The sequence below is a fragment of the Siphateles boraxobius genome, unplaced genomic scaffold (genome assembly GCF_051911475.1).
Source record: "Siphateles boraxobius isolate OS27281-9 unplaced genomic scaffold, OSU_SipBor_1 21, whole genome shotgun sequence".
NCBI lineage: Eukaryota > Metazoa > Chordata > Actinopteri > Cypriniformes > Leuciscidae > Siphateles > Siphateles boraxobius.
In genome coordinates, this window is record NW_027508822.1 from 1,494,784 (window position 1) to 1,518,631 (window position 23,848).

Sequence of the window (23,848 nt, forward strand, 5' to 3'; positions counted from 1 at the left end):
TGGCGAGTTGAGCTATACAACCTGCAGGCTTGTCACCTATGTTTACCCTTGTGACTGCATACTCGCCCAGCTCCTCCTCCTCAGAGTCACGCCACAGAAACCTATGCAAATGCACCTCCCGATCTTCAAGCCACACTGAATTGTACATTTTTCTTATGTCTCCCAAAGCCGCAAAACCTCCCCTCCGGAACCTAAGAAGCACAGCACGAATAGAATTGAGGACGTCGGGGCCCTTTAACAGGAGATCATTCAGACTCACCCCTCTGCACTTCTGACTACTGTTCCAAACCAGTCTCACCGGAGTTGTGACGGAGTGTGGGTTGGGTGCGATGAGGTGGCTAATGTACCATACAGGGCCAGTCCATGTCTGAAGGACGTCTTTAGACAACTTCATTGCGGCTCGGCGCTCGACCATCTCGTGAACTTGAGCAGCATAGGCAGCCTTCCACTCCGACTCCCTGGTCAGCTGCCTCTCAGTCCTGAAGAAAGTTGCCTCAACTGCACTCCTATTGCTTGGCAATGTGGCTGGATCTTCTACCCAGGGGTACTTGGCGTGCCAGTGAGGCCTCTCACTGTGCTCATCAGCAGCTACATATGTGAGCCCATTCTTTACCACCTCCAGCTCCCTTTCTTCAGAGAGGGTCATTTCTTTGCCGCCTGGCTGGCAGTTTCCACAGCGACAACCCCCACATTTTGGAATGCAGCCAGCACCGATACTATCCCATTTCCACCACTCGAGGAAGCTGGATGTAGTAGTTACACAACTGAAACCCTGAGGTTGCTGGCTTTGCTGACGATGAATGGGGACCACGCAGGTGTGTTCTTCATACTTCACTGCCGCAGTTCTCATAGACCTTGCGAAATGCGTTCTCGATGTATGAGCTGATACAGTTAGCGCCTCAAACAACTCAGGATGGGTGCCAGCAACTGTCTTTCCCATTGGTCCGTCCCACAGCACAAGGTCCCCCACCGTGCGGATTTTCTGCGGAGCCAGCTGGCCTTCCTTGTGACTTACAAGGAGATGGATCTCCCTCGGCCTTGCCAGGTCGCTGAGTGGAATGTCTGGGAAGAATTCTTGAAGTTTTTTGGCTGACACATGTCTTTGAATGTATGCAATGCTATCTAGGCCATAGCAAACCAGCTGATGGCATCTAAGAGTGCCTCTTAAAGTGTTGACCCGAATTTTTAGGAGGTACCACTTTGTCTTAACAAAGACTTTCATGCCTCCTACACCATGGACTACAAGCGTGATGTCTTCACTTCTAAGATTGAGCCGACCTGCTGCCTCATGGGTGATATAGTTAGTATCAGAAGCTAGGTCTATAAGAGTCCCAATTTTCTGCCCAGCATTTGCTGTTACCTCCAACAGCATCATGATGACAGGCCACTCCGCTAGCCCGCTCTCTACCAGAAGACTTGAATGACTCTTTGCAATATGCGAGGTGCTCGCTGATGTATTACAGAATGCGTCCCGGCATTGTTGAGCTAATTCAGGTGAGAGTTTTCTGAAGAATTTCTCCTGAGCCTCGGTGTAATTCCTCCAGCTCTCACCTCCCACTGTGCTGTTTTTTCTTCTCCTCTGAGCCGTACTGTCTCTGGATGCCTCAGCCCTGGGACACAGATAGTAGTGATGGTCTGTGACTCCCTGCTCTCCACAATCGGGATTTCTGCACAGAAACAAAGTTTTGCAGTGATTACCCTCGTCATGGACCTCCAGACATTTCCAGCAGGCTCCCAGCTTCCGCACTGCGTCCTTCTTCTCTGTGAGCTTAAGCACACGGAACCGTTTGCAGAAGTACAGCTTCTTCTTATGCTTGATGTCCCCACAGACGACACATCCTGAGAGATTGCTACTTGACTGGTTTGAGGCTGTGGTTCTAGCTTGCCTTTGCTCCGGTCGGTTTTCTTTCCTCAGTGGCTCTTCATCCCTCAATTGATCCAGCTGTTCATAGATACTCTCTTGACTCTTGAGAAAGGCCAGAAGACAGTCGAAGCGCTTCTCTGGGTCAGTACTGCTTCTCTCAGCCGCATAGAGAAGCCACTCTTTTCTTCAGTGCATCCGGAAGCTTGCTCTCAATTGACTTTGTCACCAGAGGGTTCCTTAAAGCGCCAGCGTCACCAAGGTCACTCAGATCTTCAAGGGCCTTCTCCACAGCTTGGATGAGCTCAACCATTTTCTTGGGCTGGTGACCTCTGGCAGCTGGAAGTCTCTGGAGCTCCTCTACTATTTCAATAGCGATCGCAGTTTGGCTCCCAAACCGATTTTCTAGGACACGAAAGATATCTTCTGCTGTGTTATAATTCATCAATCGAAGATCTCTCATTACCTTCTCATCCAAACTGTCAAGAAGCTGGAACTTTTTAACTTCTTTTGAACCAGTGGGTTCTCCTTGCCTCTGGAGGGCCTCCCAGTCCCTTTTCCAGCGATGAAAGTCTCGCCTGATGCCAGTGAACTTAGGGAGGGAAGTAGGCTTCAGTCTAACTACTGCTGTTGGATAGTTGATAGAAGCTGCACTCACAACTCTTTCGGCGTCTTTTTCAGCTTTTGCTTGAATTAACTCTGCTTTTCTTGACATTAACTCAGGGATGATCTGCTCAAGATTTCTGACCCGCAGCTGAAAATCTTTCCGTTCAGCAGGGGGAACCCAACACTTCCACTGCGTGTGCAGCTCTTTTGCCCTCTTAACCAGTTTTTCCATGTAATCAAACATGAAGTCAAAACTCTCTTTATTCCCACCAGATCCGAAGGACACCACACACTCTACTTTTTCCTCTGCAACCTTTACTGCTATCGTCAGTTCCTCTTCTCCAAAGTTTGCCCAGAGTGTCTTTTGAATAAGCTCCTTGAGCTCGTTCAGTCTCATCTCACACTCACTTGTAGTTTTCCCGATGTCGGCCTTTTGCTGCTCATTCAACCTGGGAACTTCTTCGGAATCAGTATCCAGCTTTGCCTCTACAAGGTACTGGGCCTCTACATCATCGTTGGCTTCCATGACCTTGTTGGCCTCAATTATGAGCTTTTTGAAACTGTCCCTGAGCTCCTCTTCAGGTGTGATGCCATGCATCCGGACTACGTTGTTAGCCAGTCGTGAGAATTGCCGCTTTGCGGATGTCCTATTTGCTTTAAGCTGCTCCAGGGTCTTTGAGTCAGCCATCTTCTTTTCAGCAGGATTGGGTGAGATGATTTCCTGTTCTATCAGGCCAGGCTGGTTGCTGTTCAGGATTCTCTGTTCCAGTCTTCACAGCGGTTTTTTACTGTCAAGTGCATTCACTCTAGTGAAGTTCAACCCTGCAGTTTCCCCCACTTGATAGGGTATGCTTGCCTCTGAAGGTTTGGACTGGATTTTACTCAATGACCAGGAATCAATTCTTTCTTTTCTTTCTTTTATTTGAAAGTTGTCATGGCCACAAGCAGGTAAAAAACCTTAAACACAAACAAGTAAATCAAGAAAACACATAATAAACCCAAGTAACCATAATAAAGCATCACCATCCAAAATCAAAACTTAAATTTAAACACTAGAAAATCAGTCTTAAAAATAAGTAAAATTTGAAGACACTTTTAAAGCATTGCTCAAATGATTTAACCTTAATTTTTAGCAGCTTTAACCCTCTACAAACACAATCCCACACTTCCAGTTTGCACCCTTTTAAAACTTTACAATAAGTTACTTTTAACCATGCTTTCAATCTTCATGATGTTAAATGTATAACACTTTAGCTTACAATTCAACCACATCATTTTATACACACAATTTTACCCCAAATATAATTATATGATTCACTTTAATATTAAAATCCACCACACTGCACAAACGAATGCTCACCGGCTCCTTCCTTGTTCAAACAAGCTTTAATCCTGCAGTCTCATTTTCCCAGTTCCTCCACACATCTTCCCAGCCTGCTTACTATCCTTTGAATGACTCCAAATCCCCTAATTTCCAGATCCTTCCCACCTGGTGATTAACTAGTTGACTGCAGCTCGGCACCACACCCAGCACCAAAACACCCATGCAAAAAAAAAAAAGGGCGTGGTCTGCAGTTCAGCTCGACAGTGCATGTGAACACTTTATTTAAATACAATATAAGTCTAATTCCCAGTGATCACTTACATCAATGTTATATATTATATAACATTGATATAGTGAGTAACTTGAGTTACGTAATCAGATTACTTTTTCAAGTAACTAGTAAAGTAACGCATTACTTTTTCAATTTACAACAAAATATCTGAGTTACTTTTTCAAATAAGTAACGCTAGTTACTTTTTCACATTTATTGACTGACAGCTCTCCTGTCCCCATGTTGAGAGAAATAAAGTGAGGTGTTGTGTGCATTTGCATTGAACATGCATTTACTCATCTCACTTGCACAAAAACATTCAGTATTCCTCAAAATGAATAAAAACAGTCAAATGCAATCTCAGAATTTTGTGCAAAAAGTTTTATAATTAACTATGTTAAATTACAAAAATATACTTTATGTATTTAATCTCACTTTATTAACCAATGTCTTTGCTGCTGACCTACAATGATCTAATTCAACCATACTAATAAGCAAAAATGACTTTAGATTAGGTTTAGAAATAAGAGTGTTGAACTTCCTTCTCCTGTATCCTATTGTTATTTATATTGTGATACTTATATGTAGATTTATTTATTTATAATATTCAAAACACTGTAAATAGGTTCATAATCTGTAAATCTGAAAATGTCTATTCTGACTAAACCCAACTGTGATAGTTTTATTCTCATATATTTATATTTTATTTTTTATTCTTATAATTTGTAGTATTATGTTTCATGTTGTATTTGTATTTGTATATGTCCACTGGAAGCCTCAGTACCAAAACAAATTCCTTGTGTGTGCAAGCACACTTGGCAATAAAGCTCTTTCTGATTCTGATTCTGATTCTGAAGAACAGCAGCAGCTGAAAGGTTTGTTTGAGCGGCGCCCTCTACTGTACAGTAGTAAATACGCATTTCCTTCAGCCTTAGGCTTATTCATTTAACTTTTGATGTGAAAGGGCCTTAACAATTGGCAAAAATAGATTGTTTTAGCTGTTATTAAAAAACAAACAAACAAGCCTATGCAGGTGAGAAAAAGTAACGCAAAAGTAATGTAACGCATTACTTTCCATAAAAAGTAACTAAGTAATGTACTTAGTTACTTTTTTGGGCAGTAACGCAATATTGTAATGCATTACTTTTAAAAGTAACTTTCCCCAACACTGGTGATGCATTTAGTGTGACCCGGTTGCTCAGACTCGTTTCCTGTTTTTCTTCTTATTTTCTACCCAACCAAAACTATTTATACTTCCATACACATATTCCCAACAGTTTTCCAGTACCTTTTTAACTGGATGTCTTTCATCGTACATTTTACATTGATTCAGTTTATTTTTTTAAAGTGTATTTATTTGCACTTTATTAAAAATATATTTTACCTTAGTGCTGGAAATGATCATTGTAACAATGCATTGAAAGTATACTTTAACAATACATTATAGTATACAATAGTATATTGTACAAAATATAGCTAAGTATTATTTGTCTATTAATGTGCATTTGGCCCCGATAGCCTCTTGGACAAGTGCAAGTACATGTAGCGCTGTTGTGCTTTGGGAGACCTGAGTTTGAAACTTGGTTAGTTGAGTAAAGTTGGCAATAAATTCACAGATTCGAACTTCCCGGGTCAATAACTCCTCAGCTAAACGTTGTTACTACACAAATGACACCACTTTTTAATCGTAGTAACCAGTGCTTGAAGTGGGAAAAGAAAGGTGCCAGTACTCTCTTGCATTGGCAAATCATGACATTTAAGATTTCTACAGTGAAAAACAAAACTTATAACAAAACTTGTTGTTCCCTTTCGAGAGGTCTCTCCTATTGCGTAAGTAGCTTACGCTATGGGAAAACTCCTTTTCTCGAGAATACTGAAGTCTTTATGTAAAACACATTGCAGCTGCACAGCTGACAGCAATGAACGAAGGAAGCTCGGTCATTGGCTGTGCTGCGGCAACTTGCTCGAACCAATGACGGGGCGACTCTGAATGTGCGACCAATGAGCGCGCTTCGCGCGTCAGAGCCCGTCAAGATTGGCGTGGCCAAGAGCTATTTATTGGGCGCCCCGTCAAGAGAGTTCTTTAGATTTAATCTCCTTCAGCGAACACCTTCTTCGCTGGATCCTCCGGATTATTGAAGCCTTCGCCGCCGTCGAAAAGCATACCAGCGGGATTGCTACGAGGACGCCGGCACCTTCAGCCGCCTTCGAACGCCATCCTACTGAGCCATCCGGCGTGCCACGCACGCAAGTATCTTTACATCTGTACGCCCCGCGACACTTGTAAAAGAGCAAATTTCTGAGGCGTTGTTTCAAATGCCTTCCTGCGCGTCGTGCAGAGACCTTCTCCCGGACGGGGATCGTCACATCATCTGCGCTCGCTGCCTGGGCCTGGACCATGCAGAAGCTGCTTTGACCAAGGGCGGATGCCCAGAATGTGATGACCTGGGTCTCTCCGCACTGCGGGCTCGCCTCGCCGCTTTCGCCATGAGCGAGCCCATCGCCGCCACCCCTCTGTTTGAGCCGCGCAAGAAAAAGCGCTGCTCACAGAGGCTTCCTGAACCTGAGCTCAGTGACGTCACGCCGAGCCGCCGTCTGAGCGACGGGGTCCTCGGCCCAAGATTGTGCTGAACGCTGAGCCTCGAAAGCCGTCCTAGCCACAGGAATGAGAAGAGAGACTGCGTTTCTCGCAAAAGCCGGACCACTCTCTCTGCAAAAGCTCAAACATTACCCAGTCCCCTTACAGGCGGCTGGATATGTCCATACAGCAGTCAATGGGCCAGTCAAAGAGCTCGCTCATCTGCAAACAAGCGCCGTTTTTACGGCGACGCACAGAAAACACAAAAAGAGTCTTTTTCTGCCTGTGTCACTAAGGGTTCACATGTCCACAAAGTGTACATTCCCAGATACTGTCAAAACAGTGCCAAATTCATTCCCAGCTCAGGCTGCGCGCCCCATGAATGTAGATCACGTGCCTACGGTATTGTACGCACCACTACACACAAGCACTGTTCACACAGTTATAAATTCACCCCTAGTAAAAGCGGGAAACATTATAAAAGTGACGAGTGTGCCTACCACTGTCTATGCACCCCCACTTATAAACACTGTCCTTACAGTGTCAAACACAACCCCAGCTCAGGCCGCGAGTTTTACAGACACGGCGCGCGCTGTTGTAATCACACACGCGCCCATTCACTCAGCTGCTCAGCGCGTACCCGCGCCTCTGAGAGCTACGAGCTCAGGCGATTCGCTGGTCGGGTCCCTACGTCACAGCGGCTCGCCCCTAGCCTGTATTCAGCCCATATCTGTACACGCAGCGGCATGGGAAAACATTCCAGATATGCCGAAATGGGTATTGGATATAGTAAACCACGGATACTCGCTCCAGTTCGCTCGCAGACCACCACGTTTTACGACTGTGGTCGAGACGAAAGTGAGAAAGAAGTGTTCACATGTGCACAAACTAATAGAAAAGGGCGCTGTGGAAACTGTTCCCCCCTCTATGAGCGAGGAAGGTTTTTACAGCCGCTATTTTCTCGTCCCGAAAAAAGGATGGCGGTCTCCGCCCCATCCTAGATCTCAGACACCTGAACAAAGCACTAATGATTCGCTCGTTCAGAATGTTAACAACCAAGCATATCCTCGCGCAAGTACGCCCAGGAGATTGGTTTCTCTCAGTGGATCTGAAAGATGCTTACTTTCACATTCCAATAGCGCCTCATCACAGGCCGTTTCTGAGATTCGCTATCGAGGGACAGTCTTACCAGTACACAGTCCTTCCGTTCGGCCTGTCCCTGGCTCCCCGTACATTCACGAAATGTATGGATGCAGCACTTTCCCCCTTGAGACGAAGGGGAGTGCGAATACTGAATTATCTCGACGATTGGCTGGTCCTAGCACAATCAGAGAGTCAGTTAATAACACACAGATCTTGGATTATCAGCCATTTAGAATGCCTGGGTCTAAGAATCAATTATGCAAAAAGCATACTATCTCCCAGCCAGAGGATTTCTTTCCTGGGAATAGTTCTAGACTTGATGCAAATGACAACGCGTCTCTCATCAGAGCGCGCGCTCACCATCCGGCGCCTTGCAACATCATTCAGGGCGGGCATGCGCACCCCCGTCAAGCGGTTTCAGAGGATGCTCTGTCTCATGGCCTCAGCATCGGCCGTACTCCAGCTAGGATTGTTGCATATGCGCCCTCTCCAACGCTGGCTCAAGAGCTGCGTCCCTACTCACGCGTGGCGTTCGGGCCACCTTTTAATCAGAGCGAACCACGGCTGTATAAAAGCCCTGACGCACTGGAAAGCCGCCGACTGGTACCAGTCAGGCGTGAGTCTGGGTGTGAACACAAGGAGAAAGATGATAACGACAGATGCCTCCAAAATAGGTTGGGGGGCCCTTTACGAGGGCAGGCCTGTCTCTGGCTTTTGGTCAAACCCGGAAAAGCGCCTACACATAAACTGTCTGGAGATGAAAGCGGTCGCTTTGGCTCTCAGAGCCCTGCTTCCACATCTAAAAAACGAACACGTCCTGGTCCGAAAGGACAACATGACGGTAGTGTCGTACATAAATCGCCAGGGTGGACTCAGGTCGAGCTCCATGCATTCAATGGCCAGGAGACTCATTTTATGGTCCCAGCACAACTTGCGCTCGCTGAGAGCAGCGCATGTGCCAGGCGCCCTGAACCAGGGGGCAGACATGCTATCCAGAGACAAGATTGAGAGACAAGTGGGCTCTCAACCCGCTGACGATTCAGTGGTTATGGAAAACCTTTGGCAAAACGGAGATCGACCTCTTTGCCTCCAAGGAGAACGCGCACTGCTCTCTTTTCTTCACGAAAAGCACGGACGCACTCGCTCAGAGCTGGCCGAGCCGCCCCTTATATGCCTTTCCCCCGATCGCGATGCTGCCACAGGTCATCAGTCGGGTCAGAGAGGAGCAAAACGCAGTGCTTCTGATAGCCCCACTCTGGAAGAACCAAACATGGTTTCCAGATCTGATGCAAATGCAATCTGCACCACGGCCGATTCCACTGAGGCCAGACCTCCTCAGTCAGGCCAGCGGGATGATATTTCATCCCCGCCCCAATCTGTGGGCCCTTCATCCATGGCCCCTCAACGGGTTCCCAGGAACCTCACGAGCGGAGCACTAAAAACCATCGCTGAGGCGCGGGCGCCCTCCACGAGACGCTTATATGCTCAGAAATGGAAAGTGTTCAGTGACTGGTGTAATGCCAAGGGCCTGAACCCTGAAACATGCGAGATTACGAACGTACTCGCTTTTCTACAAGGGCTTCTGGAGGCGGGCCGCACCCCCTCCACGCTCAAAGTATATGTGGCGGCCATCACAGTGTCACACGACCCTGTGGAACATGGAACATCCATTGGGAAGAAACAACCTAATTATTCGTTTCCTAAGGGGCGCTAGGAGGATGAACCCTTCACGCCCCCCCTCAGTGCCGATCTTAGACCTAGCTACTGTCCTAGACGCTCTTAAGGGGCCCCCGTTCGAACCACTCCGAACCGTGCACCTTAAACAGCTCTCGCTTAAGACTGCGCTCTTGCTGGCACTCGCCTCGGTCAAGAAAGTGGGCGACCTGCATGCGCTTTCGACAAGCGCTGCCTGCCTAGAATTCGGACCTAAAGACTGCAGGGTCGTCCTTAGACCGAAACACGGGTATATTCCTAAAGTGCTCACCACTCCCTTCAGAGCACAGGTTATCTCCCTAACTGCGCTGTCGTCTCCAGCAGACGAACACAACGCTAATCTACTCTGCCCCGTTAGGGCTCTCAGAGTGTATTTGGAGCGTTCTGCCCTATTCAAACAGACAGAACAACTGTTTGTATGCTTTGGCGGCCGTACGAAAGGTTCCGCAGAGAATCTCTCACTGGATAGTTGAGGCTATAGCTCTGGCTTATGAAGCTAAGGGACTTCAATGCCCCTGGGGAGTCAAAGCACACTCCACCAGGAGTGTGGCTTCTTCCTGGGCATGGTCGAGCGGGATACCGATCGAGGATATTTGTGCGGCGGCAGGCTGGGCCTCACCGTCCACATTTATCAGGTTCTACAACCTACAGGTCCCGACATTGCATTCCAATGTACTATCAGCATGATGCTAGTTGAACTACGAGTTCGTATCTAGATTATGTATGTGCTTGTGTCACACTGAGCGCCTTCTAGCCGCTCTGTATTTTTTCCCACATATAAAGCTCGCCTCTGCTGGCTAGTTGGATGATAACTTTGCTTTTCAGCTCAGGCACCTGCCTCTGGCTATCATAAGGCGAAGTTCAGCATGCACGGCGTTTTGCATGGTGTTCCCATAGCGTAAGCTACTTACGCAATAGGAGAGACCTCTCGAAAGGGAACGACTCAGTTACTAACGTAACCTCGGTTCCCTGAGAGGAGGGAACGAGTATTGCGTAAGCTGCCGTGCTTGTGCTTGGTTAGTTCGCTTCAGTCGTTTTAACCTAAAGAACTCTCATGACGGGGCGCCCAATAAATAGCTCTTGGCCACGCCCATCTTGACGGGCTCTGACGCGCGCGGGCGCGAAGCGCGCTCATTGGTCGCGCATTCAGAGTCGCCCCGTCATTGTTTCGAGCAAGTTGCCGCAGCACAGCCAATGACCGAGCTTCCTTCGTTCATTGCTGTCAGCTGTGCAGCTGCAATGCGTTTTACATAAAGACTTCAGTATTCTCGAGAAAAGGAGTTTTCCCATAGCGTAAGCTACTTACGCAATACTCGTTCCCTCCTCTCAGGGAACCGAGGTTACGTAAGTAACCGAGTCGTTATTTATTAACAACATAAATGTAGCCTATTAAAACAAGTCGTGCGTGTGTGCACGTGCGTGTGTGCGAAAACAGAACTCCTCCAAGTCTGCAAGTCCAAAAATACATTTAGATTATTACATTTTATTTAATTAAATGCATTTATGGTGAGATTATTATATTTTCATGTCAATCTGTGTTTTGACCACGAACCATGAGCTGTCACTTTAATTCACCGCGTGCAGCACAGCAAAAATACACTCGGAACGATCTCTGCACTGCTGTATACGCACAGCAGCAGGAGCGCATTGACTGACCGCATGCGCTTGCAGTGTGAAAGCTCGAACCTGTTAACATGGGTGCGGAAAAAATACGCACTGCAAACGAAGTATATTAACGGGCGTGACACTGGCGCTTTTTCTGTCAGTGGTCGAGTACCGGCTACATGCGAGAAGTAGCGGTACGCAAGAAAAAGTGCAGGTACGCTTAAGAGTAAAATGTAGAAGTGCCGGTCATGCGTACCGATGAGTACCGCCCCACTTCGAGCACTGGTAGTAACGTAGACAAGCAGCTACAATCTAAATTTCCTTCGCAGTGGATAAAATACATTGATCTCTATGCGCAGGCGGCTGAGAGACAGATCCGAAGGGACCGTCTGCAAAGTGCAAACCCCGAAAAGCGTTACTACGAAAACAGTCAATAACTTCACTGTCACACACTATAGTGTCACCAAATTTAGTTCACACACCACTGCTATCCTTATGGTTATACTACAACACTTGTTTTGAAAAAAAATATTTTTACATAATTTTTATGATTTATATTCATGAAAAATATTCAATAACTTCACTGTAATACACTGCATTGTTGCCAAATTCAGTTCACACATCACTGCTTTCCTGATGGTTATACTACAACACTTATTTTGGAAAAAAATTAGAGGTGGGCATTGATTAATTTTTTAATCTAGATTAATCTCACTGGAATCTTGGAATTAATCTAGATTAAAATGGCTCATTTGAACTCTGCCGAAGGCATTCAGAATATGTGTGCTACCCAAATAATGACTAAAAGTAAGTCTTTGAGAATAGTTCGCCTCGCGTAGGGATGTGAATTTCTGCCAAAAATGCCATTCGACAATAGAGGAGCAAAAGTCGAATATCGTTCTAAAAACATTATAAAATAAAATAAATAAATAAAACGCACAATTACATTGACAGAAAGGGAGGCCAATTTCACATTTAGCGATTTGTCATCAAACAAACTGTTTATTAATTGAACAAGTAACATGTTTTCGTCGTTTTTTTTCAACATAGTAACTTAGGCTAATTGGAAGAAGAAAAAAACAACTAGAATGTACATTTCCAGAAGAAAATGTGAAGTGGTGCTTGCAGTGGCAAAACTCGCCACTCGGTTGCTAGGGTGTGGTACATGATTGCATACGAGCCAACAAACATGTCTGTACTATGTTCTGGTGCTGAGATATGGCTTATTCATGTTGTTCAGGTGGTTGCTAGGGCGTTGCTAAGGTGTTCTGAGTGGTTGCTAGGGTGTTTTGGGTGGTTGCTAGGGGTATTCTGGGTGGTTGCTAGGGTGTTCTGGTTGGTTGCTAGGGTATTTTGGGTGGTTGCTAGGGCGTTGCTAGGGTGATCTGGGTGGTTGCTATGGTGTTGCTAGGCAGTTGCTAGGGTATTCTGGTTGGTTGCTAGGCGGTTGCTAGGGCATTCTGGGTGGTTGCTAGGGCGTTGCTAGGCGGTTGCTAGGGTGTTCTGGGTGGTTGCTAGGCGGTTGCTAGGGTATTCTGGGTGGTTGCTATGGTGATGCTAGGCGGTTGCTAGGGTATTGTGGGTGGTTGCTAGGATGTTGCTAGGTGGTTGCTAGGGTATTCTGGGTGGTTGCTAGGATGTTGCTAGGTGGTTGCTAAGGTATTCTGGGTGGTTGCTATGGTGTTACTAGGTGGTTGGTAGTTGTCACAGATGGTTACTATTGGAGTTCTTAACACTTTCTTGGTATGATTTAGCACTTACCTAATCGCTATTAGCATGTAGCTATTCACAGCTAGCATGTGTAGCATGTTGGAAGCCCTGTTTGCTAGCATGAGTCAAAAGAGCCAAACCACATCTCTATACGATGTTCTGATGCAGAGATATAGGTCTTGCAAAATGGTTGCTAGGGTACTCTGTTTGGTTGCTAGGGAATGGCTTGGCAGCTGCCAGTCATCAAAGTCCAAAGGTTGCTTGTCAGTATGAATGATATAAACCAACTCCCATGCCTCTGTTACATTCAGAATGGAAGATATCCCTCTATAGATTTTAGTTGCTAAAGTGCTCGACAATGGTTGCTAGGGAGGGGCTACGTAGTGTTGAGGTGATTCATTATTGGTTGTTTACTGCCCCGAGTCAAACGAGTCCACCCTTGTGTTTCTATGACACTTCTATCCGGAGATATCCTTTTGATCTCTTTCAATAGAAGTCTATGGAACTAGTTGCTAAGGTGCTCTAAATGGTTGCTAGGGCGTGGCTTGATAGCTTCACAATGATCCTGAGAGACTGATTGGTCATCTGAGTAAAATGAGCCTGTCCCCTTGTCTCTATGACACTGTGATCCAGAGCTATGTTCAATACAAAATCCCTATGCAATGTGTAGAACGGCCCATTTCATGGGCCGTCCTACACCATAGTAAGTCAATGGGGCAACTTTGAGCAGCTCCTGACCCCCAGGGGTGCAACTTTTACCCCATTGTGAGATATGTTCTTACAGAACCTGTCAGCCTCTTCAAATGTGGCAAATCACACGTTTCTGTGAAATCTGATTTCTGAGCTATGACTCATCAAAGTTTGTTGCAATGTTAAGTCTATGGGATTTTTTTGGGCGCTTTTTTGCCCCTGGGGCAATTACCGTACCCCCGATCTCTTAGAAAAGATGTAGCATACCTCTCCTCAATAAGCCACACGATTTGACGCCTTTCTCAGGGGTCTGTGATGTCAGCATGTATTTTTTACAACATAGTAAAAGATAGTTACTATAGAGTTATTATAGCGTTCTTAAAATCTTTATTAAAAAGTGCCTTTGGTATGGCACGTGGCCTGCGGCCTCATGCCTATGGCCTACGGTTGCTAGGGTGCTGTAATTGGTTGCTAGATTGAGGCTATGAAGATTTTAGACCATTACTTATTGGCTGCTTGATAATATAAATCCTCTGAGGGAGAAAGAGAGGGAGAGAAATGCAGGGGTGTCAGGCCCTTTGTGTCTGTGTGTGTGAAAAAGTCGGTTGGGATTTGAAATTCTGAACATTCCGCAAAGTTAAGTCAATCGGATTTTTTTGGCCGCTTTTCGTTCGCTTTGCGAACATCGTACACCCTATCGCTTATAAAAGTCATAGCACACCTCTCCTCAATGAGCCGCATGATTTGACGCCTCACTCGGGGGTCTGTGACAAAATTTGCGGGACGAGTTACGCGCCAAACTTTGTCCAGAATAATAAGAAGAAGAATAACTAGAATGTATCGTAAGTCAATGGGGAAACTTTGGGCAGCTCCTGCCCCCCAGGGGTGCAACTTTTACCCCATTGTGTGGTATGTTCTTACAGAGCCTGTCAGCCTCTTCAAATGTGGTAAATTACACGTTTCTGCGACATCCTCGTTCCGAGCTACGACTCGTCAAAGTTTGACGCAATGTTAAGTCTATGGGATTTTTCGGCCGGTTTTTCGCCCCTGGGGCAAACATCGTACCCCCGATCGCTTATAAAAGTCATAGCACACCATTCCCGAACAGGCCGCACGTTTTGACACCTCATTCATGGGTCTGTGACAAAAACTGAGGGAGGAGTAGCGCGTCAAAAAGTGGCCAGAAGAATAAGAAGAACTAGAATGTACATTTCCAGAAGAAAATGTGAAGTGGTGCTTGCAGTGGCAAAACTCGCCACTCGGTTGCTAGGGTGTGGTACATGATTGCATACTAGGCAACAAACATGTCTGTACTATGTTCTGGTGCTGAGATATGGCTTATTCATGTTGTTCAGGTGGTTGCTAGGGCATTGCTAAGGTGTTCTGAGTGGTTGCTAGGGTGTTTTGGGTGGTTGCTAGGGTATTCTGGGTGGTTGCTAGGGTGTTCTGGTTGGTTGCTAGGGTATTTTGGGTGGTTGCTAGGGCATTGCTAGGGTGTTCTGGGTGGTTGCTAGGTGGTTGCTAGGGTGTTCTGGGTGGTTGCTATGGTGTTGCTAGGCGGTTGCTAGGGTATTCTGGGTGGTTGCTAGGGCGTTGCTAGGCGGTTGCTAGGGTATTCTGGGTGGTTGCTAGGGCGTTGCTAGGCGGTTGCTAGGGTGTTCTGGGTGGTTGCCTGGGTGTTGCTAGGCGGTTGCTAGGGTATTCTGGATGGTTGCCAGGGTGTTGCTAGGCGGTTGCTAGGGTGTTTTGGGTGGTTGCTAGGGTGTTGCTAGGTGGTTGCTAGGGTGTTCTGAGTGGTTGCTAGGGTGTTGCTAGGCGGTTGCTAGGGTATCCTGGGTGGTTGCTAGGCGGTTGCTAGGGTGTTCTGGGTGGTTGCTAGGGCGTTGCTAGGCAGTTGCTAGGGTGTTCTGGGTGGTTGCTAGGGTGTTGCTAGGGTAATTTGGGTGGTTACTATGGTGTTACTAGGTGGTTGGTAGTTGTCAAAGATGGTTACTGTTGAGTTTGTAGCATTTTATTGGCATGATTTAGCACTTAGCTAATCAATATTAGCATGTAGCTATTCACTGCTAGCATGTTTAGCATGTAGCAAGTCCTGTTTGCTAGCATGAGTAAAAAGAGCCAACCCCCATCTCTATACGATGTTTTGATGCAGAGATATAGGTCTTGCAAAACGGTTGCTAGGGTACTATGTTTGGTTGCTAGGGAGTGGCTTGGCAGCTGCCAATCATGAAGCTCCAAAGTCAATGTGAATGTATAAACCAACCCCCATCTCTATACGATGTTTTGATGCAGAGATATAGGTCTTGCAAAATGGTTGCTAGGGTACTCTGTTTGGTTGCTAGGGAGTGGCTTGGCAGCTGCCAATCATGAAACTCCAAAGGCTGCTTGTCAGTATGAATGATATAAACCAACTCCCATGCCTCTGTGACATTCAGAATGGAAGATATCCCTCTTTGGATTTTGGTTGCTAAGGTGCTCGACAATGGTTGCTAGGGCGTGGCTAGGAAGTGTTGAGGTGATTCATGATTGGCTGTTTGCTGCCCCGAGTCAAACGAGACCACCCTCATGTTTCTATGACAATTCAGTCCAGAGATATCCCTTCGATCTCTTTCAATGGAAGTCTATGGGAGTTGTTGCTAATGTGCTCTAAATGGTTGCTAGGGCGTGGCTTGATAGCTTCACAATGATCCTGAGAGACTGATTGGTTGTCTGAGTAAAATGAGCCCGCCCCTTTGTCTCTACGACACTGTGATCCAGAGTTATGTTCAATATAAAAGCGGTTTCTATGGTGTAGGACGGCCCATTTCATGGGCCGTCCTACACCATAGTAAGTCAATGGGGAAACTTTGGGCAGCTCCTGCCCCCCAGGGGTGCAACTTTTACCCCATTGTGTGGTATGTTCTTACAGAGTCTGTCAGCCTCTTCAAATGTGGTAAATTACACGTTTCTGCGACATCCTCGTTCCGAGCTACGACTCGTCAAAGTTTGACGCAATGTTAAGTCTATGGGATTTTTCGGCCGGTTTTTCGCCCCTGGGGCGAACATCGTACCCCCGATCCCTTATAAAAGTCATAGCACACCATTCCCGAACAGGCCGCACGTTTTGACGCCTCATTCGTGGGTCTGTGACAAAAACTGCGGGAGGAGTAGCGCGTCAAAAAGTGGCCAGAAGAATAAGAATAAGAAGAACTAGAACGTACATTTCCAGAAGAAAATGTAAAGTGGTGCTTGCAGTGGCAAAACTCGCCACTCGGTTGCTAGGGTGTGGTACATTATTGCATACGAGCCAACAACCATGTCTGTACGATATTGTGGAGCTGAGATATGGCTTATTCATGTGTTTGTATGGTTACTAAGGTACTCTATATGGTTGCTAAGGTCTGCTTATACAGTTTATGAGATGATATTTAAAGACTAGTTGACAGTCTGAGTAAAAAAAGCCAAACTCCATGTTTCTACTATTTTCTGGAGCTGAAATATGGCTTGTAAATGTTGTTTTATGGTTGCTAGGGTGCCCCAAGTGGTTGCTAGGGCACGGCTATGAAGTTATTATGTCACTACTTATTGGCCTCTTGATATGTCGACTCAAAAGAGCCCAATCCCAAGTCTCTATGACCTCCTGGTCAAAAGATATGATCTCACAAATTTTGTGCCAATGTTAAGTCTAAGGGACTTTTTTCGGCCGATTTATCGCCCGCCGGATGATCATCGTACACCCGATCGCTTAGAAAAGACATAGCACACCTCTCCTCAATGAACCGGTCGATTTGACACCTCATTCATGGGTCTACGACAAAAGCTGCGGGAGGAGTAGCATGCCAAAATTTTGTCTAGGTGAATAGTAATCACAATACTAGAATGTACATTTCCAGAAGAAAATGTGAAGTGGTGCTTGCAGTGGCAAAACTCGCCTCTCGGTTGCTAGAGTGTCGTACATTATTGCATACAAGCCAACAACCATGTGTGTACGATATTGTGGAGCTGAGATATGGCTTTTTCATGTGTTTGTATGGTTACTAGGGTACTCTATATGGTTGCTATGGTCTGCTTATACAGTTTATGAGATGATATTTAAAGACTAGTTGACAGTCTGACTATGTTTCTACTATTGTCTGGAGCTGAAATATGGCTTGTAAATGTTGTTTTATGGTTGCTAGGGTGCCCCAAGTGGTTGCTAGGGCACGGCTATGAAGTTATTATGTCACTACTTATTGGCCTCTTGATATGCCGCGTCAAAAGAGCCCAATCCCAAGTCTCTATGACCTCCTGGTCAAAAGATATGATCTCACAAATTTTGTGCCAATGTTAAGTCTATGGGACTTTTTTCGGCCGATTTATCGCCCGCCGGATGATCATCGTACACCCGATCGCTTAGAAAAGACATAGCACTGTAACACTCAGCTTAATTAAGGCAGGATACACAAAAAAAACTACGGTTTATACCCTCTATATGATTTTCTTTGAATAGAAATGTTCTATTTGTTCACAACATAAACACAACAAACAAGATGGAATAATACCTTAAAGTGTATTCAATAGAAGCACCAAAAATAAATATATACAGAATAGGCAATAAGTCCGGTGAGTGTGTGTGTATGTTCCAGTTCAGTGTAAGTGTGTGCGTTGAATCGGCCTCACCGGTAAGCCTTTCAAAGTCCGTGCACAGGAAGAGGAACAGCGCTGTCCTGTGAAGCGATCTCCAAGGTGAAATAATCCTGGTGTATTTCCGCAAAGAGAGTCCAACAATCACAGTCAATGACGAGCAAAAACAAAAGGTGTGGTGCGATCGATCGCTAGTCCCAAACGAGCAATAGTAGCGTTGCTCTCGAACGCCGACTTTCCGGCTCTTTTAAACGGAAGTGAAAGTCATAACTCCAGCTGATCAGACTGACGTCACGGGGATTCCCTGAAGCTCCGCGAACAAACTCTCGCGTGAGAGAACAGGAACACAACCACATGGCCGGGCAATCAAACGAGGAAGAATAATTATAAAAGAACAGCTGTCTGGTAAGAATTATACAAATACTTCACAGCAATATAAAATATTCTTTCCTTATGTGGCCTAGCTACATATTCCCCCCCCCCCCCAGCCAGCGGCATCGGAGGAGAGCGTCCATAATAGCGCTTCAGGTTTACCACATTCAATATATCGACTCTAGGTGGGTTGCCCCAGCACACAGTGTAATTTATTGGCCCTGTTTTACTTTTAATTTCAGCTGGACCCTCCCACTTGGGCGCTAGCTTGGCAGAGAATTTGTTTGCTGAATTAGAGAGAGGATGGGTTTTAATCCAAACCAGGTCACCCGTATGAAACTGCGCATTTTTTCTACGGTAATTATAATACCTAGCTTGTTTGGCTTGGCTCATCCTCATTCTATTCCTCACTTCTTCCATCATGATGTTTTGTCGTTCTACCAGGGAATATGCAGCTTGATCAGGTGAAGGCGGTCGGTGGATAAGACGTTCCAGTGGTCCTAGAATTTGTCTACCCAGCATGAGCACAGTTGGTGTTTTTCCGGTGGTTTCTTGTTGGGCAGTGTTAATGGCATAGCGGAATTCTGGTAGCCACTGGTCCCAGGTCTGATGATGTTGACCCACGTATGCAGCAATCATAGATTTTACTGTCCGGTTGATTCTTTCTGTTAGGTTTGACTGTGGGTGATAACTCGTTGTGAGTTTCTGAACACAACCCCATGTTTTGCACAGATCGCTCAGAAGACTGGACGTAAATTGGGGACCCCTATCGGACACCAGGTATTTGGGTACCCCCCCTCGTGTAAAGATCTCCTCTCGTAGAATTTTCACTACTTTCTGGGTCTTGCTGTCTCTCAGAGGGAACATTTCCACCCACTTCGTGAAATAATCAACAATGACAAGGAGGTATGTGTTCTGTCGTTTACTGGCGGGGAAGGGTCCCATTAGATCCACCCCCAACGTGTGTCCAGGTTCAGTGATCTGTGTACTCTGCATCAATCCAGAAGGTTTTGTATTGCTAGGTTTGTATTTCTGACAGATCTCACAGCTTTTGACGTATTGGCACACGTCCTTCCTAACGGACGGCCACCATGCCACGTCTAAGATTTTCAGCAGAGACTTTAACTGTCCGAGATGACCTCCAAGCGGATTATCATGGTAGTAGTGCATGAAGTCAGCGGTTAATGATAGTGGTACTACCAACTGATACTTCTCTCCTTTATCCTTCATAGGAACTTTGCGGTACCACACCCCTTGGAGGTTTTCAAAGGTGATGGCTTGATCCTTGACTGATCGAGGGGGAATGTTAGATTGCAGGTCAGTGATGGTATTGTCCAATTGTTGAGCTTTAGTAATCTCCTCCAGAGAGTGCGGTAATGTAGACGCATGGTGTGATATGGATAGACAAGGGGCAACATCAGCATCAGGCGTACCCTGGACCCGGGATAAAGCGTCAGGTCCCATGTTGAGGCACCCTTTTCTGTGATGGACCTGGAAGTTGAACTGTTGCAGGCGGAGTGTCCAGCGAGTTAGGCGTGAGGAGGTTTTAGGGCAGTTGAATGCCCAGGCTAGGGCCGCATGGTCAGTGAAGACGTTGAAGGCTCTTCCCTCCAAGTAATGTCTCCACTTTTCAACAGCCCAAACCACTGCTAGACATTCCTTTTCTGAAGTGCTGTAATTCTTCTCTGCTCCAGTTAAGGTCCGTGATGCATATGCCACCACCTTTTCTCCCTCCTCTGACTGTTGAGTGAGGATGGCGCCCAGTCCTACCTCACTAGCATCCGTGTGAACTTGGAAGTCTTTGGAGGTGTCGGGTTGTATTAACACCGGTGAGTTTTGTAAAGCTAGCTTCAGTGCATCCATACTTGCTTGACATTCTGTGGTCCACTCCCACTTGACTCCTTTCTTTTTCAAGTTGTTCAATGGTGCAGAAATGTCCGCGAAGTGTGCTATAAATTTATGATACCACCCCGCCAATCCTAGAAATCTTTGCAAGGCTTTGAGATCGTGCGGGATTGGGAACTCTGCAACAGCGCTGGTCTTCTCTCGGTCAATCTCCACTCCCCTCTCAGAGACTATATGGCCGAGGAATTTGAGCTGTCGCTTGAAGAAGTGGCTTTTCTTCATGTTCAACGTCAGGTTGGCTTGGGTAAGTCTATGTAGAACCATGTTGAGATGTTGAACGTGTTGATCTAGTGACTTTGAATAGATGATGATGTCGTCAATATAAACAAAACAAATCTTCCCCCTCAAATCAGACAAAACTCTCTCCATCAGACGCTGGAAGGTAGCAGCGGCATTTCTGAGCCCAAAAGGCATTGACTTGAATTGAAATAGCCCCTTGGTGGAGATAAAAGCAGTTTTTTCCTTACTCTGGTCCTCCATCTCCACCTGCCAGTATCCAGACTTCAGGTCCAAGGAACTAAACCAAGAGGCTCCTTCCAAGGATTCAAGGATGTCGTGAATTAACGGCATTGGATAAGCGTCAGCCACTGTCTTGCTGTTCAGCCTCCTATAATCCACGCAGAACCTGTGAGAGCCATCAGGTTTGGGGACAAGCACCACAGGTGAAGACCACGGCGAGAAAGAAGGTTCAATGATATTGTCTCGCAACATCTGATCTACTTGTTCCTCTATAATCTGCTTCTTAAGAGGAGAAACTCTGTATGCCCGGGATTTTAGGGGTATGTCATCAGATAATGTGATTTTGTGTCGTACTATTGAGGTTTTACCCAGGTTGTTGGAGGTGGTGCGTGGCCAGGCGGAGCTCAATTTCAACAACTCCTCCTGATTGTCAGAGTCCCACGTAGTGCTCTCGGGGGAAATGGACAAGAGTTCTGGAAGTCTACCAGTGGATGGTAGGGCATAGTATAAATTCAGCTTTGCAGCCCTATGAGGAAGATCTTGACCAGCCGGGATCACAGGACCTGTTGGAATCTGCGATGGCAAGAAAGGGTAATAGTTGTTTCCTTTTTCAGATCTTAACCCATATCGGCCTCTTCCCACTTCTAGGACCGCTCCAGTGTCCCTCAGGAAATCCAGACCAGCAATAAGAGGAAATGCGAGGTGAGTGTCTTTTAGGATATAAGTATCCAAACTGCAATCTTGGTCATGCCATTGAATCTTAATCCTTTGCAGATCTCTGGACTGGTGAATCGTGCCGTCCGCCATTATGAACCTCTGTGGACTGGAGGTAACAACTGAGGGAATCTCACCTTTCAACTGTTTCCACAGGCTTTCTTGCATTAAAGTGTAAGTGCTACCTGTGTCTAATACAGCCTTCACTTCTTTGCCATTCACCCTTACAGGCACCATCAGGAGAGAGGACATGGGATGGGGTTGTGCTAGTGTTACTCCAGCCAGGTTTTTTGGAAAGGTACGTTCAGCAGATTTTTTGTTGGTCTTTTCTTTGCTGCTCTGAGTACTGACTTTTTGCCAGTAGTCTTTGGCTCCCATGTGATCCTTTTCCACCATAGATCCAACCTTCACCAGCTGCTCAACCGAGTTGACGGTTCCCCTCATACATCCCGCAACCCTGGGGTTGATGTTGTTAAGTATTCGATTTACTAAGTCCTCCTCAGATATCTCTGGCTTCCATTTCAGACATAGGGCCCGGTAGTCATATGCAAAGTCCCTCAGGCGCTGTTGTGGCTGCTGAACCATTGTCCTCAGCTTTTCCTCCACTTCTGAGAGGTAATCATCTGAAAGAAAAGCAGCCATAAATGCCTTTTTGAAGGATTTCCAATCCATTACCTTGACCTTCTCCGCTTTCCACCAGCTCAGAGCAGGTCCCTTCAGCACCGTGCTCAACGTTCCTAGGAGTTCAGTACTGGGAAGGGGCCGGATCTCCAGGAAGTTCTCACATTGTTCGATAAAGTTGAGCACCTCCGCCGTATCACAGGAGTCACCAAAAGAGGGGAATTCGATGCGGATAGGAGGTCGGGCACAGAATGAGGATGAACCTGCCACTACTGAGGAGGTAAGCACATTAGAGTGTCTATCATACATCGGATGTTGAACGTCATAAGTATCATTGAGGGGTTTATGAGTGGTAATTTTCTCTCTAGATACTAGAGTTGGGGTAAGTGGTTGAGGGACAGTGGAAAATCGGGAGGAATCTGGAGAATAGGCCTGTAATCTGGTGAGTGTGGGGGTGCTAGTGAGCCTCATTTTTCTCATTTGACTTTCCCATTTCGCATCTCTCCTCAGAAAACAATTTGTCACAGCCTTTTCTAATTTTTCCAGCGCATCTGCAAAATAATCCTCCAACCTTGCCAAGCTAGTATCTACAGCCTGTCTGAAACTGGTTTCCCGATTCAATGTACTGTCCATTGACTGTTTGAAATCTTGTTCTAAAGTATGTACTTTGTTATCAAGGGCCAATAAATCAACTTTACATTGAGTCAGTTCTGATTGCAATGATTGTACCCTCTCAACATTTTGTGTACAACTCTCATCATCATCATCATCATCAGATTGTTCAGCATCAGAAATGTACAATGAACTAAGCATTGAAGTTATTTCAGCAGTAGGATTACGTCTAGTCACAAAAGACCTGGGAATCTCTTGAACATTTGTTAGTTCCATATCATTCTGGCCATCTTCAAAAGTAACTAGGTCATCAGCAGTATTAACAACTTCTGTCACTGTATCAGTATTCCTTACATCCATCTTAAAAAAAAACACACAAAGAACAATAATAAAGGGTCCCCGTACGGGCCACCAATATGTAACACTCAGCTTAATTAAGGCAGGATACACAAAAAAAACTACGGTTTATACCCTCTATATGATTTTCTTTGAATAGAAATGTTCTATTTGTTCACAACATAAACACAACAAACAAGATGGAATAATACCTTAAAGTGTATTCAATAGAAGCACCAAAAATAAATATATACAGAATAGGCAATAAGTCCGGTGAGTGTGTGTGTATGTTCCAGTTCAGTGTAAGTGTGTGCGTTGAATCGGCCTCACCGGTAAGCCTTTCAAAGTCCGTGCACAGGAAGAGGAACAGCGCTGTCCTGTGAAGCGATCTCCAAGGTGAAATAATCCTGGTGTATTTCCGCAAAGAGAGTCCAACAATCACAGTCAATGACGAGCAAAAACAAAAGGTGTGGTGCGATCGATCGCTAGTCCCAAACGAGCAATAGTAGCGTTGCTCTCGAACGCCGACTTTCCGGCTCTTTTAAACGGAAGTGAAAGTCATAACTCCAGCTGATCAGACTGACGTCACGGGGATTCCCTGAAGCTCCGCGAACAAACTCTCGCGTGAGAGAACAGGAACACAACCACATGGCCGGGCAATCAAACGAGGAAGAATAATTATAAAAGAACAGCTGTCTGGTAAGAATTATACAAATACTTCACAGC

At 45.9% G+C, this 23,848-nt stretch overlaps 2 long non-coding RNA genes across 2 annotated transcripts; both read left to right on the forward strand.

The window, feature by feature from the left end:
* The first annotated feature begins 21,309 nt into the window (after positions 1-21,309).
* Positions 21,310-21,851, forward strand: LOC143746139 (uncharacterized). Its single transcript, XR_013206452.1, has 3 exons — positions 21,310-21,541; positions 21,614-21,668; positions 21,784-21,851. It is a non-coding gene; the product is annotated as an uncharacterized LOC143746139 (long non-coding RNA).
* A 471-nt stretch (positions 21,852-22,322) lies between these two features.
* On the forward strand, positions 22,323-22,855 carry LOC143746141 (uncharacterized). The gene is made up of 3 exons (XR_013206454.1): positions 22,323-22,454; positions 22,543-22,616; positions 22,721-22,855. It is a non-coding gene; the product is annotated as an uncharacterized LOC143746141 (long non-coding RNA).
* The last annotated feature ends 993 nt before the right edge of the window (positions 22,856-23,848 follow it).